Genomic DNA, 18,119 nt, shown 5'->3' with positions numbered 1-18,119 from the left:
CCCATTGCAAATCATCAGAAGATTGAAAACTGGAGAAAACTGAGCCCTGCCGCTCCATAAAGACCACAGCTTTTCTCAGAGGTTTGCTTTTCCACACCTGCACCTGTGCTTCACCATAATAATAAAAACTAAAGAAGTTTAAATAGTGATGTGTCTAAGTCAGAATGCAGACGCTTAAGGAAAGATTTCTGTTTTTAAAAGAGAGTCCTATAAATGATTTAGCAAATTTGAGCATATAACCTGTCCAAAGTGCTAGCACACTTTGCTTCCAGCAGCCAATTTTGCAGGCAAAGCTGTGGTTTTCTCGTTCCTTCTGTGAGCTGTGGCTGCTGCTTCCTCGTGGCCCAGTCCTCGGTGATGCACGCACCAGGGATGTATTTCTCATTTATGCATGAAAGTGGTTTCCTTGAATTATGAGCCCCAAAGTTCCAAGACGCTTGCAGCCTGGGTGGCCACACAGGTATAAGTGCATAAAAGTCTGTTCTAAGCATGGCTCCAGGAGTGAACGCAGTCACTTCAAACAACTCGTCTCTCTGGGAACACGCCACACAGTCCCTCTATTAGGGAGAGGCATATTTGTGGTTGTAATGTACTGCAGCAATGGTACAAGGAGACACACACCAAGAGGAGTTAGAAAACCAAAAAGCAAAATAAATCCAGCCCTTTATAGGAAAGGATCCTTTAGCTCCCCTCCCCCACTACCCTGCTCCGAAACATCCTAGCATCTTGGAATTCAACAGAAATGCCAGAAGGGTGGTCGTGTCTGTGAACCCAACCATAAGCCCAACAGTAGCAGAAGTTAAAATTTACCCTTCCAAAAAGAAGAAAAAATAAATATACAGAGATTTTTGGGAAAAGGGCCTCTTAACCTTTGTTTAATTGCACAAAACAAAGACGACTCTAGAGGTGAAGGTTCTCACCCTTTTCAGACATGGAGAAGGAAGGCTCCCAGGGGCCATGCGGGGTTGCTGGAGTCAGGGTCTGAGCCTGGAGGAGAGTGAGTCAGCCCCACAGCAGGACCCAGGCCTCCCCACCACCACCACCAGACAGGTCACCTCTGCTCTACTGGAACTGAGGAAGAGGACGGAGAAGAATTTGGCCACCTGGAATAAATGCAAGTTCTTTGAATTCAGCTGATTCATTTTTTCTTCTGAGCAGGTTCTGGGGTCCTAGAAACTTGTTCTTCTGAAAGCCAAAAAAATTTAAAAGGTTGTAACTATTTTCCTGGAAACGTTAACTGAAATTGAAAGTACTCAGTTTCCTATAAGAAGGATGTCTTACCTCCCTTTTCCTCCTGTGCACCTAGGAATAGAATTGTTATTGATTATAAAGTGCATATTTGCCTATTAAGATAAAATTCCCCGCCTGAGCAATGCCATGATAAGTCATTACGAATGCATGAATTTGATTCTGTTTGGTTATATGTGCACTTGGACTAAAATTGTCTACAGATGTATTTTTGACTAAAGAATAGATACACCCGTAAAGGGTTGCCAGGAAATCTTTGAAAATAGAAATGTATCTTTAGCCTGCTGGGGAGCTCATTATTTCCAAGAGCCCTGAGATGAATGATTCAGTAGAGAAACAATGTGTGTTTATGGAGGGCCTAGTGGGTGAAGGATATGGAAGAAATATAAGACACGATCTTTGCCCTCAACCAGATTCCAATTCAGGGACTTGATTCAAGAATTTAAGTTTTTATTTATTGAATTTTCTTAAACGGAGGCCACCTGCACAATACACAGCATCCAAGAAGTCCCAGTCTCGCTCTGTGCCAGGGAAGTAGGCTGTGGTAAGACTCGGTGGTCCGATCACACTCCTTCCTCAGCACCGGGACCAGCCTGCGCTTTAGCTATCTCAGGTCATCCAGCTTGCAAAGGTGACTGGCCCAGGACTCAGCAACCTCTAAGGAAAATTAAGTAGTCACTCTTCCTCCTCCTTCCATTGTCTTCCCATGCCATAATTATCCTTTACTCACTCATCATATTTACACAGCATCTGGACACACACATACATGCACGCACACATGCACGCACTCACACAGTTTCCAGTGTCTTGGGCTACATTTCTCCGTTGTCTCAGACCCTTCACAGGAGGCCTCAGTGGAATGAGGTCAGCATCACCAGCTCATCCTTCAGGTTCTCATGGAATCTGCTCCTCCTTCTTCCCTCCCCTAGTCAGAGGAAGATCAGAGGTATGATGGGAGGTCTCTGAGTCCCTCAAATCACACGATGTAGGAGTTTGGGATTTGCAGATAGACACTACTGTAAACAAAATAGATAAACAACTAGCTCCTACTGTATAGCACAGGGAACTATATTCAATAGCTTGTAATAGCCTATAATGAAGGAGAATATGAAAAAAATACATATATGTATGTAGCTGAATCACTATCCTGTACACCAGAAACCAACACAACATTATAAGTCAACTATACTTCAATTTTTTTAAAAAAATCACACAGTGTAAGTAACCCTAGTCCATCTGTGTCCAAGTGCTCCCCTATCCTGAACAAAATGCGAACAAACTCATCTCAACTTAGCTGTTGAGATTCTTCACTCTGTTGGCTGGGTGGTGATTGATGAGAATGTGCTCAGGTGCCTGAGAACACCCTGGGGGTCTCCCAGATCTGGTTTAAATGGCAAAGGACTGTGGGTGACTTCAGTGATGGCAGGAAGTGAATGAGGAGTAAAGCTGCGCTCTCAGAACCCAGAGAGTTAGAGCCCTGTAGGTACATCTAGCTACAGAGCCACACGTCCAGCTCATGACTCTGCAGCCCTTGGCTCCCGCATCTGCACACCTTCCTTCTGGCTTCCGTGACACCACACCTCCTGGTTTTTCTCTCTGTCTCTGCTAACAACAAGAGCAGCAGCACCACAGTGGTTTTTATAAGTTATAAAAGTAATGTATTTATTGAGTGTTCCTCTGTACCAGACATAGTGCTAACTGTATTTCCAAGTATTAATATCTCAAACTCTAAGCCCTAATTTCTCACTCCGTTCTCCCTCTTCATTCTCCCTCGTGGGCTTAAAAACCACCTGTCAGCTAATCATTCCCACATTGCTATCTCCAACCCAGACCTACCCTCTAACTGCCTTGTCGGCAACTCTTCTTAAATATCCCTCGAGCATCCCAGAGTGAACTTTTCATCTTTCCTCATACAACGGCCATTTCAGCAACATGCCTTAGTGCAGTAAATGGCACTATAAGGCCAAGACTCTAGGGACTGTTCTGACACTTCCCTTCCCTCAACCCGCACAGCCTGTCTATCACCAACCTTGTTAGGACTGTCTCCACAGTGTACCCGAGACCTGCCACTCCCTCCCCTCCATGGCCACCTCTCACATGGACGGACGCCATTGCCTCCAACCAGCCTTCCTACTTCCATTCTTGCCCAGTGCCAACCTATTCTCCACAGAGCAGTCAGAACCATCCTTTCAAAAGAAAATGGTCTCTTGCCTACTCAAAACCCTCCCTGTGGCTTCACGTAGAACTTAAAAGAAAACTGAGAATCTTCTGGTGGCCACTGCCCACCTCTGCAGACTCACCTCTCACCATCTCCCACTCCTCCTCTTTGCTTCAGCCATTACTCATTTCTCCAAACATCCCAAGACCATCCTCACCTCAGAATTCCACCCCAGACTGTATCTTTGCTTTACTCTACCCTTTATGAGAGGAAAGGCTGGGTCCACCAACCCAACACGGTATCCAGAGAGCCAGCATGACGCCTAACATGTAGGTATCTGGTGAATCTTTGCCAAATACATGAATAAATATGTTCAGTACATGCCAGGTGTGGTGATAGACATGGGAACCTCTCCACGGGTTGATCCAGCACCCAATTCCAGTGTGTGGATTTTCCCCCACACTCAGCAATTCTCTGACACCTGCTGGGCATTCTACAGTTCAACTCAGTCCTGACACTAACGACTTGGAGACAGCACCAGAGTCCACAGGTGAAGGGCTCAGTCCCGCAGGATTGCCCACATTCCAGATGCCAGCTGCCAGTCCAGGCTGTCACCTGTGCTTCTGACCTGCCAGCTAAGAGACTGTAGCCTCCAGGGGTCTCCTCCTTGGGTTCAGTTAACTTACTTGAGCGGTTTACAGAACTCAGAAAAACATTTTACTTCCTGGATTACTGACTTATTATAAGGGGATATCACTCAGGAATAGCCAGATGGAGGTATGTGGGGAGGGGTGGAGCCCCCGTGCCCATCTGGGTGTGCCACGCTCCCCAGATCTCCACATGTTCACCAGCCTGGAAGCTCTCCAGACCACATCCTTGGGGGTTTTCATGGAGGCTTCATCACATAGTCATGATTACTTAAATCATTGGCCGATGGTGATTGAGTCAACCTCCAGTTCCTCCCCCTTCCCCAGAATTCAGGGGGTGGGACTGAAAAGTTCTAACCCTCTAATCACATGGTTGGGCACCCTGGAAACCAGTCCCCATCTTAAGTTACCTAGGTGCTTTCCAAAAGCCACCTCATTAATATAACAGAGGACACCTTTATGGCCCTCAGCATCTAGGAAATTCCAAAGATTTTAGGAGCTCTGTGCCAGGCATGGGGACGAAGACCAAATATAGATTTCTTACCATAAATCACAGCATCACAATAGGGCGTATTGCCATATTGCCAGCTGACTCCCCTAATAGCATGCGAGCAAGAGAGCAAAGAGAGCAAGAAGGAAGCCAGTCTTTTGGGAACCTAATCTCAAAAGTGTCATCCCATTACTTTTGCCGTATCTACTTATTAGAAGCAAGTCACTAGATTCAACCTACACTCAAGGGGAGGGGATTTAACTAGGGCAGGACTACCAGGAGGCAGGGATCAGTGGGGGCCACCTCAGAGGCTGCCTACCAGAGTGCCCTCACTCCATGTTAATATATACAAATCTACCTCCTTGTTGTTAAAGCCATACAGTATTCTAAAGTAGAAATGTAGCAATTAGATATTTGATCAAGTCCCTATGATTGGATATTTAGGATGTTTAAAATTTCCCACTGATGTTGCAATAATCACTCTTAAACATACATTTGCCCACTTATTCAACTATTTCTGAAGGATCCATCTCTAGAAGTAATATGGCCATTCCAAGGGATCTGGAATTTAATGTAATGATTCATGTATGTTGCCCAATTGCCTTCTGCAAATGTTGTACCCAGTTACCTCTCAATAATTTCTACTAATACGTCACATATTAAACATTGAAATGTTTTAAAATTCCACTCTGCCACCGCAGGAGAAATACAGGGATGGTTCCCCCTTCCCCTCCTGGCCTCTTTCTTTCCCCTGTTCCTTCACTGACTCCTCTAGTCAGGTGTCTGACGATCCGAAGCTGTGGGTACTACCACCTCTTGCTTGACCAAATCCCTTCACTTTGCACAGCTTTTCTTCTTCTTCAGAGGGACATCGGTGGAGGATGTTATCAGTGAGCACAGACTGGGTTACGCTGCACTAGCAAACCAAACGAGACTGCCCTGTAGCTCCCACGTGAACATTTATTCCTTGCTCACACCAAGTGCATTTTAGGTTCTGAAAAGCTTTTCTTCCTCAAGTGATTCGGGGCCACCAGCTTCTATCATGTGGTTCCGCCAGATCAACATGCAGTCTCCTGGGTCGAGGTAGGGGAAGGAGAGAGAGCTGAAGGCTTAAGTAAGAGCTTTTAACTTCCTCACCGGGGGGCTGACAGACACCATTTCACTCAAAGTGCCTTGACCAGAAAGACTCATGTCACCGCACCCAAGGATTCTGTCAAACATTCAATTATTAATCAAAGTTTAACTTTGGTCAATACTGAGTAACTCATACCAATAAACATTTAGTATTAATAAATTGTAATAATTAATGCTAATAGATATATATTGGTAAATATATATTGATGAATAATTTTTTATATCTATTAAATGATATCTTTGTCACACAACACCACAGGTAAAGCCGCTTGGTGAATCACAGAGGTCTCTCTCGGTGGGCCCAGATAGCGTCAGCTCATCGGCAGACTTGCCCTGACTTTGGTCTTCTTGGTCAAGTCGTGTAAAAATATAAAAGTAAAACCGTCAGACTGTAACCTTGCATCACTTCGTACAGACAGCCGTGTGCCACTTCGTTCCACATGTTGAAATGGCTGTTGCCAGATGATGTATTTTTTAAGTGGACACAATTTGGCAGTGGACTTTTCCACCTCTCCTGTTTCTAATCATCCATTGCCTGGGCATGTCAGGGTCAGGCTTAAAGACTTGCTAGAACTGGAGTCAAGATTTACGAGAACGAGATGTAACCAGGCCTCTCCCAGAGGTTTGGGAAGAACAGCTGGAGTCTGGCACTTAGCATCATGACAAGGACTATTAAAAACTAAAGCGGTTGTTTTTTCTTTTTTTTTTTTTATAAGATGAGTATAGAAAAGCAAGAAGTACTCTACCAGAATATCAAAGGCATCCTCAGAAGGGGCACCTTTAAAGCAAAGGATTATAACAGCTCTGGCTCGCTACCTCACTCACATTTCAAACTCTTTGTAAACACGAGGCAAAAATTATTAGGTTTGAACTGTGGATTTTCCCCCTTGACCCATTCCTGAATGGAGTTGAATCATTCCCACTCAAAGCAGTGAGGGGCTGTTTTGTTCTCCAGGCCCCACCCTGTGCTGATGTAATGCGCCCCGGCTGTGTTTTTCTGATGAGTGTGCTAGGGAGGGTCCTCGCCAGGAAGAAGGCTGCTGCCCAGGCTCCTGGGGTGGCAGGGAGACAGGAGACGGGGAGCACAGATGCTGGCAGTGGAAGGGCTGACAGCTCACGCTGAGTGCTGGAAAGTTCACCTGGTCCGTCCTCCTCTTACCCCACCTCCCCCACGACCACCCCCGCCCGCCACCAACATCCCCTCCAAGACCATCCATCCCTGAGGGCTCACCGCTCACACCAGAGAGCTCTAGTTTCTTGAAACTTGTTCCTGCAGCCACACCCCCCTTCCCTTCCTATTCAGCCTCAGACAGGACATCTCCAGCCCAAGAGTGTCTGCAGGCTGCCCCGCCCAGGTCCACTTCCCAAGGAAGAGGAAACCTGAAACCTACAACCCGACCTACTTCTGGCCTTCCCTAAGGGGCAGCCCTGTCCTCTTCTCGAAGGCACTGGCTTTTTTTTACAGCCTGATTTACTTTTAATGTTGAATTTGTATTTGTGAACATGTCAGAAGACCAGGGCAGAGAACAAGTTTTATATAAAATAAAAATAAAAGCATTTCATTTTTTCAATCCCTCACACCCTCGATCCCTCTTCCCACCCCACCCCTCAAACACACGATTCTCCTCGCTCCGACTCACCCCTTTAATGCCTTTACTTTTCCTGTTGGTTTCCATTGTTTCATGCTATTGAGAATTATTTTTAAATAATTAGGGGGCTGTGGTAGAGTCCATGTGAAGGAGGGTGAAGACCTGAATTTAAGAGTGGTAATAGGATTGGCTGGAGAGGAGAGATGTGAATAATTTTAGGAGGCAAAATTGGCAGGATATGTGCAGGGCTAGAGTTTCTCCGTGAGAGAAAGGGAGAGAGAGGAGTTATAGATGGCTCCCAATTACTCTGGGATGAATAGGGGCGATCGATGGTGCCGCCCATTTAGGTAATAAATGCTGGGGGAGGAGCCCTTAGGAGAGAAGATGATGACCTCAGTTTTAGCCATCAAGGAAGACAGATTGTTTTTTTCTTCCTAGTTGAGTATATATTCTCTTTTCTTCTCTCTTTTCCCCTTTCTTCTTCCCACTTAGCCTCTTTTCTTTATTCTGTTGCTAATGACTGACAAAAACTCAGATTACACCTTGCAAGGCTCCAGGTTGTGGATAGAGGTAAGGCACATTTTACAAAGCTAAAAGTTGTTCTCAACCTGTAAACCCAGACTTAGCTGTGATCAACAGACCCAGATTCTGATCCTTGGTCTCCCATGAACCAGCTATGTGACCTTGGACAAATCATCTAAACCCGCTGGGTCTCAATTTTTTTTTCCTGCAAAATGAAGGGGATGAATGAGATTTCTTTAAGGCTTCTTACAGTAGAGATTTTGATTCTGTAGGATCAGTGCTTTTTTGCTAAACCTACAGTGTGGCAGACTTTGAATAATCTATGCAGTATTGCAGTGGTTACTTCTGCATTGGCTAAAATTATCTCTCATTTAAATGCCAACTAGCTGGCTTGCTTTGGAGTTTAAGATAGACCGATAGTGTCATGAACTGAATGGCATTCCCCTAAATTCCCATGTTGAAGTCCTAACCCCTAGTGTGGCTGCATTTGGAGATACGGCCTTTAAAGATGTAACCATGGTTAAATGAGGTCATGAGAATGGGGCCCTATCCAATGGGACCGGTGTCCTTATAAGAAGAGCAGGAGACACCAGGAGTGTAGGTACGTAGGAGGAAGACCACACAAGGACACTGTGAGAAGGCCAAGGAAAGAGGCCTCAAGAGACACCAAACTTGCTGGCAACTTGAGCTTGGACTTCCAGATGCCAGAACTGTGAGAAAATAAGTCTCTGCTGTTTAAGCCACCTGCTTTGTGGCTTTTTGTTATAGTAGCCCTAGCAGACTAAGACAGATAATGAGGGGGGGGGGGTGGGTGGGGCGGGGTGGCAACGAAAAAAGCCACCACGGTTCTTGCTTCAGGGCTTTGGAAGGTTTTACCGCTTCTTCCCAACCTCACCTGCCTAGTCAACTTCGACTCTTCCTGTAAGTCTCACTTCAAGTGTCACCACCCCTGTCCCTCCTGGTTGACTTGGGTACTCCTTCCCTCTGTCTCGTGGATGCACTTTGGCTGTTTGAATCACCGACATTCTTGAATGTCTTAACGCATCAGACTAGGAACTTCTTGACAGTAGCTTTGGTTGGGTTAGAGGGACTCAGTGTGTAATTGTAAAGGGAAGAAATGTAAGAAGAAAAGGAAGAAGTGGTGGAAAGAAAGGAAATAAAGGGGGAGGAAGAAAAGAAATAAAGGGGGAGGGAGAAAGGAGACAGAAGGGGGAATAAGAGGAAAATACAGATATTCTGACATGCTAAAACGCCAGTCAATTCAAAGGACATTTCCAGGAAAACAACTCATTAACCTGAATGAGGTTGATGTGACTAAATCTCCTCTATGTCAGTGATGGTGTTAAATTGAGGATTTACAATCTGCCAAGATTATAATCTGGTGAGAAGGAAAATGTGAACCAATATAAATTAAATGACTTTAAAAATAGTTATGTGCTGACAAACAAAGTAAAAGAATAAAAGCCAAGTAAACAGTGTACATGGGTATTAGATTAGACATTAGGAATAGGAAAAATGCGCTGATGATGGAAGTACTAAGGGGCTCGAAAACATCACTGAGGGAGGTGTTCAAGTCTATGTAGAGACTTTATAGGAAAGCCAAAAGAGAAAAAATAAGATACACGTGATATGGTATGTACAGAAAAGTAATTCCGAAGGTGATTTGAAGGCAGGTTTTCCCCCCACGTTTCATTTTTCAAGCAAGATTATTTTATTTCTTTGATTTTTTTTCTCCTGTGGTCAAATGATTAAAATTATGAACTCTGACTGTGATTATTAGTCCATCCTTTCAAACCCATTTTTTACATGGAAAACCTTTTTATCTCCTTTACGGAATGGCCTCATTTTTAAAAGTCAGTACCGAGTGAAATTTTAAATCTGGGTAGTCCCCATTCAGCAACTATGGAACAGTTTGAAAGAACATGGTCTTCAAAATTAAAACCTGGAGACCGTTAGCAAGTCCCATCACAAACACTCCTGTTGCTACTTTAGTGTTTTCTCTGCGCCTTCATCTCTGACCACACCTATGAGATGAACCAAAATGTAGTGCCCTGGCTCCAGGGGGGAAGAGCTGCAAATGCTTAATAAAACGTTCCTCAAAGAGGAACAAAAAGAAGGATTAAGGACAAACTAAGCAGGACTCCCGTATGCCAGGGACTCATAATATCTTTTACGGTGAAGATTTTTCAGTGCTTTCAGGTCAGCATCTGACCTCGCCTCAGGCGAAACCCTCTTCTGGTCCAATTCTCTTGCCCAGCCTTGGAGAGCCCCGCACAACCTGATGCACAGAAACACCAGATGCCAGCCCCAGGGTTCCATTCCAGTCTTTAATTTTAAAGGACACTGAATTACCAGAAAGTCATCAAGAAGCATAATTTCTCGACAGACCTCTCGTAGTGGGGGAAGAAAACTCTTCATACACCCTGTTGAAACAATTATTTGCAGCCAATCCCAGATTTTTTTTTTTTTGCCGAGTCTCTCATTATGAAGGTTTTGCCCATTCACATGTGAACTGTAAACAGACTGACAGATGGAATTCTTTTGTATAAACAGTTTCAGATACACTACTCCTCCGTGGCCGTGTCAGTTGTTTACAGTATCAAAAAGCCACAGATAGGCCTAAAAGTAAGGAAAGTCCGTATTTCTGCCAAACATTTGCACAACATCCATCCATAGTTTGTACCCGGGTGCTCAGAGTGTTGCTGACGAAACCCAGTTTCTCAAGTGTATTTACGACCATTGTGTCAACAAGACTCCCCGGGAAATTTCTCGGAGAACCCCCTTCCAGAGCAGCCCAAGTCTCTGTGAAGGGGCCACAGATGGCAACACCAATCTAGAAGCAAGTTGGGAAACAAAGAGCCCTAAAAGAAATGCAAAGGGTACGAATAGAAAAGCTTGCCTCCTCCCTTCACACAGTTTTTCCTCCCAGGCTTACTTAGTACGTTTTCTCCCAGGCAAAGGGTTCATCTCTCCTCTTTCCTGCAACCTGAATTCAAGAGTCTTTGGAGCTTATTTTACAAACATCACGTCCACTTTGGATTTCTCTCCCTCACCCCCGGCAGACATTTAAGCACCTTAATCCTTCATTCTCCGTACTTCCCCTAAAGTGATCCTCTTCCAGGGCTATTTAAGCTATTTGGAATCTCCTTTCCATTTTTTTTTTTTTCATGTTCCCTCCTGCCCCACAGTTCAGCTTGTCTGAGAAAATGGTTTCATAAACCGCGCCTAATGTTCTCCAAATTGATAGAACTGAGAGATTCTTACCCTAATCCATCTCCCTTATGCACAAAAGGTGTTCACAATATAATTCACATGCAATATAGTTCATTCCTTTAAAGTATGCGATTCAGTCGTTCATAGTCTAGTCACAGAGTTGCACAGCCATCAACACGATCTACTTTAGAACATTTTCATTACCCCCAAATGAGACCTCGTATCCATTTATAGTTACTCCCCACTCCCCTCCCCACCCCACCCCAACTGCCCCAGCCCTAGGCAACCCTTATCTGCTTTCTGTCTCTATAGATTTCCCTATCTTGGCCATTCATATCAGTAGAATCATACAGCATGTGCTTTTTTGTGACTCACTTCTTTCATTTAATGTTTTCAAGGTTCATCCATGTTAGAGCATGCATCAGAATTTCTTCCTTTTTGTTGTTAAATAATACTTCACTGTATGAATATATCATTTTATTTATCCATTCATTGGTCGATGGACATTCGGATTGTTTCTTCTGCTGACTATCATGAATGACACTACTATGAACATTAGTGTACAAGTTTTTGTGTGGACATATATTTGTCTTTCTCTTGGGTGTTTAGCTAGGAGTGCAATTTGTGGGTAAAGGAGTAACTCTCTGATTAATCTTTTGAGGAACTGCCAAACTGCTTTTCAAAGTGGTTACAACATTTCATATCCCCACTAGGAATATATAAGGGTTCCAGTTTCTCTATATCCTTGTCAACACTTGCTGTTATCTGTGATTTTGCTAGTGGATATACAGTGGTATCTCATTGTGGTTTTGATTTGTATTTCCACTGTGGCTAAAGATTTTGAGTATCCTTTCATGTGTTCAATTGCCATTTATGTATCATTTTTGAAGAAATGTCTTTCAAATCTCTTGCCCATTTTTAAATTGAGTTATCTTTTTGTTATTAAATTGTAAGAGCTCTCCATACATTCTGGATACAAGTCCCTTATCAGATGTATGATATGCAAATATTTCCTCACAGTCTGTGTTTTCTTTTCACTCTCTTGATGGTATCACTTGCAGGATGAAATTTTTGAATTTTGAAGTTCAATTTATCTATTTTTTTCCTTTGTCACTTCTGTTTTAGTGTCAGATACAAGAAGACTTTGCCCAACTCAAAGTCATAAATACTTACTCCTGTGTTTTCATCTAATAGTTTTATAGGCTTGGCTCTTACATTTAGATCTATACCCATTCTGAGTTAATTTGGGGGGACAGCATAAGGAAGGAATCTGAACTCATTCTTGTGCATATGGTATCCAGTTGCCCCAACAAAGAGAGAGTATTCTTTCTCCCAGTGAATAGTCTTGGCACCCTTGTGAAAAACCATAAACGTGTGGGTTTTAAATTCTGGATTCTCAGTTCTGTTTAATTGGTCGACATGTTTATCTCATGTGAGTGCTACAGTGCCTTGATTCCTGTAGCTTTGCTGTAGTAAATCAGTGAGTTTGGGTCTTCCAGTGTTGCTTTAGCTGGTCCAGACCCCTTGTATTTCCATATGGATTTTAAGATCAGCTTGTCCATTTCTATGAAAAAAAACTAGCTGGAATTTTGATAAGGATTGAGTTGATCTGCACATCAATTTGTGGAGTATTACTATCAATAATGTTAAATCTTCCAGTCCATGAACATAGAATGTCCTTCTGTTTATTTAGGTATTTTTTCATTTCTCTCAACAACATTTTGTATTTGTCAGAATACAAATTTTGGACTTCTTCTGTTAAGCTTCTATCTAAGTATTTTATTATTTTGATGCTATTATAAATGGAATTTCCCTAATTTAATTTTCATAATATTCACTGCTGTACTGTATTGAAATTCAGTTGATTTCTGAATAATAATCTTGTATCCTGAAACCTTCTTGAGCTTATTTATTCATTCTAGTTGGAGTTCTTTTTTTTTTTTTTTTTTTGCATTTTTTGTGGTACAGTTGACTTACAACATTATGTGAATTTCTTGTTTCTTCTTTTCGATTCCTTAGGATTTTCTGTATACAAGATCATGCCATCTGCAAATAGAGAAAGTTTTACTTCTTCCTTTCCAATTCTGATGCATTTAATTTATTTCCTTTTTAATTGGGCCTTGCTAGAACCTTCAGTGCAATTGTCGATAGATGTGGTGAGAACAGCCCTTCTCCGTTAAGTATTCTGTTAACTGTGGGCTCTTTGTAGGTACTCTTTATCCAGTTAAGAGAGTTCCTTTCTGCAAAGTTCTGTTCGTGTTCTACCAGTTTCTGGAAAGAGAATGGCCATATAAATTATTTTCTTTTCTGTTGTTATTTCTCTGCATGTTGTACCTGCGCCTATTTGAAGGAAGTTCCTCTGCACTCCTTGTTTTCTATGTGTTTTTGTCATGAAAGGGTGTGGGATTTTGTCAGATGCGTCTTCTGCATCTATTATATAGTCGATGGAGTTGATCCTTTATTCTACTAATAAATTGCATTGGGTGATTTTGGGGGAGGTTTTACCAGCCCTTGGATTTCTGGGATAAGTCACTTTGTCATGGTAGATAATACTTCTACAAAAGCCTTTTAAAATATTTTCTTTTAAGTTAAGAAAGGGAAGAGATACTGAATTTGCCAATTCTGGAATTCATTGTTTATATGTAGTACGGGCTGGAGGAATGACCTTCTTAATGTGACCTGACTCTGAGCAGTGCACTCAGTAAACCATAGCGGCCCCATAGCAATAAATAAATAATTCCCACAGGTCCCTTGTACCTGAATCATTGGGAAAACTCTGAGAGTGATGGGTAAGTAATAATTAAATACTGGTCTAAATTTAAACTGTAAATATACACAAATGATACATTATGAAGAAGAAGAATTAAGATGGGAGAGTGGTGAGTGGGAAGAAAGAATCACCTAAAAATCAAAAAATATAAATACCCAGAGAATAAGGATATCTTAAAAAAAAAAAAAAACAGTAAAAACTGTAGCTTCCCAGTGACTTTCAGGACCATCAGGACTTAAAAAGTATTTCTACCACACATTAATATGAAAAAAATAAATAAAAGTAGAATAGATGGAAACTGATTCTCAAAGATGTTACATAAATCTACCAAAGTCGGATTTTTGACTCCCAGTCCACTTTCCCTTATACAGAGCCACCTATCCTTAACAATGATGCTCAAATGTATCTGAGCAGCACTTTAGAGCTTTCAGATCACTGTCACATATGTGATCCTGCTTCGTCTAGTGGCCTTTGTACAGTGTCACCCGCCACAGATGTCTGTTATGGACAGATGTTAGTGAGCCTTTGCCTCTTCAGTGGTGACAATGGCAGAACTCAGAATTATTCAGAATTTTGTTCCATAATTTACGTATAAGTCAGGGTAATAGAAATTGAATTTAAAATACGTGATCCACTGCACTAAAATGGAAGTAAATACAAAGTGGTGACCTGTTAAGCAGTGATCTGCATAAATCTGAATTGCTTGGGGGTCAACCATAAAGTGAACAGAAGCCACGTGCTTTTAATCTGCCGCTAAGCATAATGTGAATGTACCCAGACATTCCTAGTGAACTAAAACACAGAAAGAAAATTTACTAACTTACATCAGTGCTTAGGACAAGCCACATTTTTTTTTTTGGCATCTTGAAAAAGGTTTGGGTAAACGAATTCCATGTAGAAGGAAATTCACCCATATTTACCAAAAAGTGAACATCTGGTAGGTCCCTGCAATTGATAGCCTAGTAAAATGGAGATTCTCTGGGCTCAGCCCTTAGGATGGCTCGTGGAAGTTAGACTACAGGGAATTTCCCAGCAGCACAGTGTAGAGGCAAGAGTGTGGTGCTGAGAAGCAGCTCTCAGATCATTTGGAGAGAGATTATGGATGAATGGATGGATGAAAAAGTAAATGGGCTTCTTATCCAAAGCCCTGGAAATCTGGCTAAACTGGGTGTCCTGAGCCAGGCGAATTAACTGCTAGGCTCCCATGTCTTATGTAACAAATGGAAATAACCATATCTGCCTTTCCTGAACCTGCCCTTCACAGATTGCTGCGAACTTGAGATGAGATACTGTGTTTAAGGTTATTTCAGAACCGTAAAATAGCAAATAGATATGAAGTAGTATTGTTATTAACTGAAACACTGATCATCTCAAGGCCAGAGCCAGAAGCCGAAGGGCAGAAACTGAGCGGGAGGAGTTGGGAGGGAGGTGAGAGATGTGCCATAAGACTGGTTCTTGTCAAAAAAAAAAAAAAAAAAATCCAACGTCTTCCAAACGTAAGGACTCACAGAGATACCGAGGTGTCCATGTTAAATAAACATCCTCCTGTTCAACGTCCACTTTGAAAGTTACAAAGTACTTTACGATAGTGCAAACCACTCCAAAATGCATTCATAATATATACTTACAAACAGAATTAAACAGTCTAAACTTCGGCCACCATCTCTCCTTACTTTCCTCCTGTTGGAATATGTTGAACTTAAATCAAAACAGCCTTGTGGAATACTTTGAAAGCAACTTTAAAACCTAAAACATGAAGCAAGTAGATAAAATAGAGACTATAGGAACAATAGAATTACAAAGAAAACAAGTACAATATCAATTCAGGAAAAGTGCTTGCCATGTGCACACTCGCATGGCGGGAAGGAGGGAAGTTCGCATGTAAGGACGGAGAGAAAAAGATTCAAGGTGGCAACTGGGAAATGGTACTTAAGAAAGTAGATAAGCTATAAATTCCCCTTGCTTTGAATCAAGTAAACGTCCTTTGGAAAGGCTGGATCCAGGTTCAGGGGAAGGACAGAGGCACTGAACCCTTTTGATTAATAGCATTCATCAGCAGTATGTGGACAGCATTAATGAGGCCACATTTATTGAGCCCCTCCAGAGTGTGTGCCCAGCCCCACTTTTGGAGACACTTCTCTTTATAATGCAAGTTTCAGGGTGCATCTTTGGGGTCCCCAGGAACCACCACGACTTGAAATTGTTTCTCTTCTGAAGCACTCGTTTGAAATAATACTGCTTGGAATGCTTGAGGCCTACGCTTCATGATTGGTCCTGCAACATGATCTGAATTACAGTTAGCAAAGCAATGGGATTTAGCCTCCTTGGCCTAAGTTACACAAATGTTGATGAAGCCTGTGAGGTAAACTCGTTTATCCTATAAGCTTCATTGGCATTTCTATGACAAAGCAAAGAAAGAACATTTGTGTTTCAGTATAAAGCCATGACCTGGCAACTCTTTCCAAGCTCAGGTATCTTACAGGTTTTTTCATTTCTGATTCTAAGATCTTTTCTTGATGGGTATGAATTGTGTAGTACTTAACATAGATGCCTTTAAAAACCGTACCACTGCATCCTAACGTATGAGAACTTGTATTACAAAAACCCTCAATGAAGTGGTTGGATGCCTCATCAAAATTCAGAGGGAAAAACAAAAGTAATACCCTCTCCCCACCAAAAAAAGTACATGTGTCAAGAATCCAAAGATAAGATTCACCTTAGGGAAGTGGAAACTGAACGACTTGTGAGACTGTGAGATGGAAGCTCTTAGAATTATTACAGAATTAGGGCTGTACTGTCCAAAACGACAGCCAGCTGGCACAGCCAAGCGCTCGTGATTTGGCTGGTACAGCCGGGGAATGGAATTTTAACTTCATTTCATTTGAATTAGTTAAAATTTAAATTGAAAAACTGTTAATTTCATTCTTAAAGAACTTTCAAATATGTTCAAAACAACTTGGTATGTAAATCTACTTCTTCAGCAGTAAGTTTTATGAAGTCTATATGCAGACCAAGTGCCACATAGCTGATGAATATACAGTGTCTTAATTGAGATGTGCTGTAAGGGTAAAACACACACAGGATTTCCAAGATTTTGTAGGAAAAACGAATTCAGATATCCCATTAATAATTTTTAATACTGATTACATATTGAAATGATCACTTTGATATATTAAGCTAAATACCATTAAAATTAATTTCACATGTGTCTTTTTACTTTTCTTAATGTGACTACTAGAAAGTTTAAAATTGCATGTGTGGCTCACATTTCATTTCTATTGGACGGTGCTGATTCAGAGAGTAGTATGCTCCTAGGCACAGATGAAAGATTACAAATAATTAAATAAGATTTCTCCCTATAAAGGCAATCTCATGGCCAAAGTAAACTCGTGGAGCACTTTTTGAAGATTCATGCAAAAGTAGCCCATATTAAGAAAAAGAGTTAATACTGGCCCACACTCAGGAGGGTCCATTCAAGCTTTGGGGATCTCACAGTGAGGAAGATGAACAGTGTGTAGAGCTGAAAGCACGTCAAAAAGAATTAGTGGCTGGTCAGAGGGGTTGACTTAGGAGGAGGGAAAATGAAAGAATGAAATCCAAGGACTAAAGATGATACAGTTGTCTGCAAAGGACAGAGGGGATTAGTTGGCACTGACAAAAAAAGGTTGGAACCAGAAGTAATGGGATACAGGTAAGAAAGGGAGATGTAAGCTTGGGACATGTTAAGTGAAGGGGAAACTAGAAAGGGCTCAAGGGGTGAGGAGGCTGGTCCAGGCTTGACAAAGGAATGGAGGACTTGACCGACCTCGCGGTCTTCCCAGCTTTTGTTTCTCAACTCCTCTCTGGGCTTATTAATTCGCTGATGTGGGTAGGCGTGGTGGGTAAAGGAGGAGCTGGAGGGGAGAGAGATCTGACGGCACTTCAGTCTGCGGCAGGACTGAAATGGTCATCGTCTCCCTTCTCCTCTGGCTGCCTGGAGCATCATCCTGGTGACATCTGTAGTGGCCATTCGGTGCCCACGTGTGTCTGCACAAAAACGCCACCGCGAGCAGCGTGTCACTAAGCAAATCTGCCTCAGACATGCTGCACCTGTTTGTTACTGAGTGTCCCTTTCCCACCACACTTTTCTTTGGGAAACAGAAGTAGAAAGAGCTGAGCCCAGGCCTGGATATTGAAAACAGATTGACGTTAACACACATGCACCAAACCCATTTCCTTCTCAGCAGCCTTCCACATACCGTGCAGAGACTCCTCCCAGTTTCCGAGATGGGAGACATTAACCACAAGACAAGATAGATCACCAACTTAAAAATGTGTTGTAAAGAGTTGCCATCAGTCTGCAGACATC

General features: G+C 42.3%; 1 long non-coding RNA gene across 4 annotated transcripts in view; it reads left to right on the top strand.

Moving 5' to 3' along the window:
* The window catches only part of LOC116280972 (uncharacterized), a 382,863-nt gene that overhangs the window by 304,541 nt on the left and 60,203 nt on the right, over positions 1-18,119 (top strand). Inside the window, exon 5 of one of the 4 annotated variants that reach the window (XR_012073630.1) lies at positions 5,937-6,367. The exons of the other annotated variants lie outside the window; for them this stretch is intronic. This is a non-coding gene — a long non-coding RNA (uncharacterized lncRNA). Of the gene's footprint in view, positions 1-5,936; positions 6,368-18,119 lie in introns of those variants that run through there. 4 annotated transcript variants of the gene reach the window in all.

This window comes from Vicugna pacos, chromosome 6 (assembly GCF_048564905.1).
Source record: "Vicugna pacos chromosome 6, VicPac4, whole genome shotgun sequence".
NCBI classification, from domain to species: Eukaryota; Metazoa; Chordata; class Mammalia; order Artiodactyla; family Camelidae; genus Vicugna; species Vicugna pacos.
The sequence above is the reverse complement of the archived record's forward strand: the minus strand, read 5'-3'. Positions and strand labels throughout refer to the sequence as shown.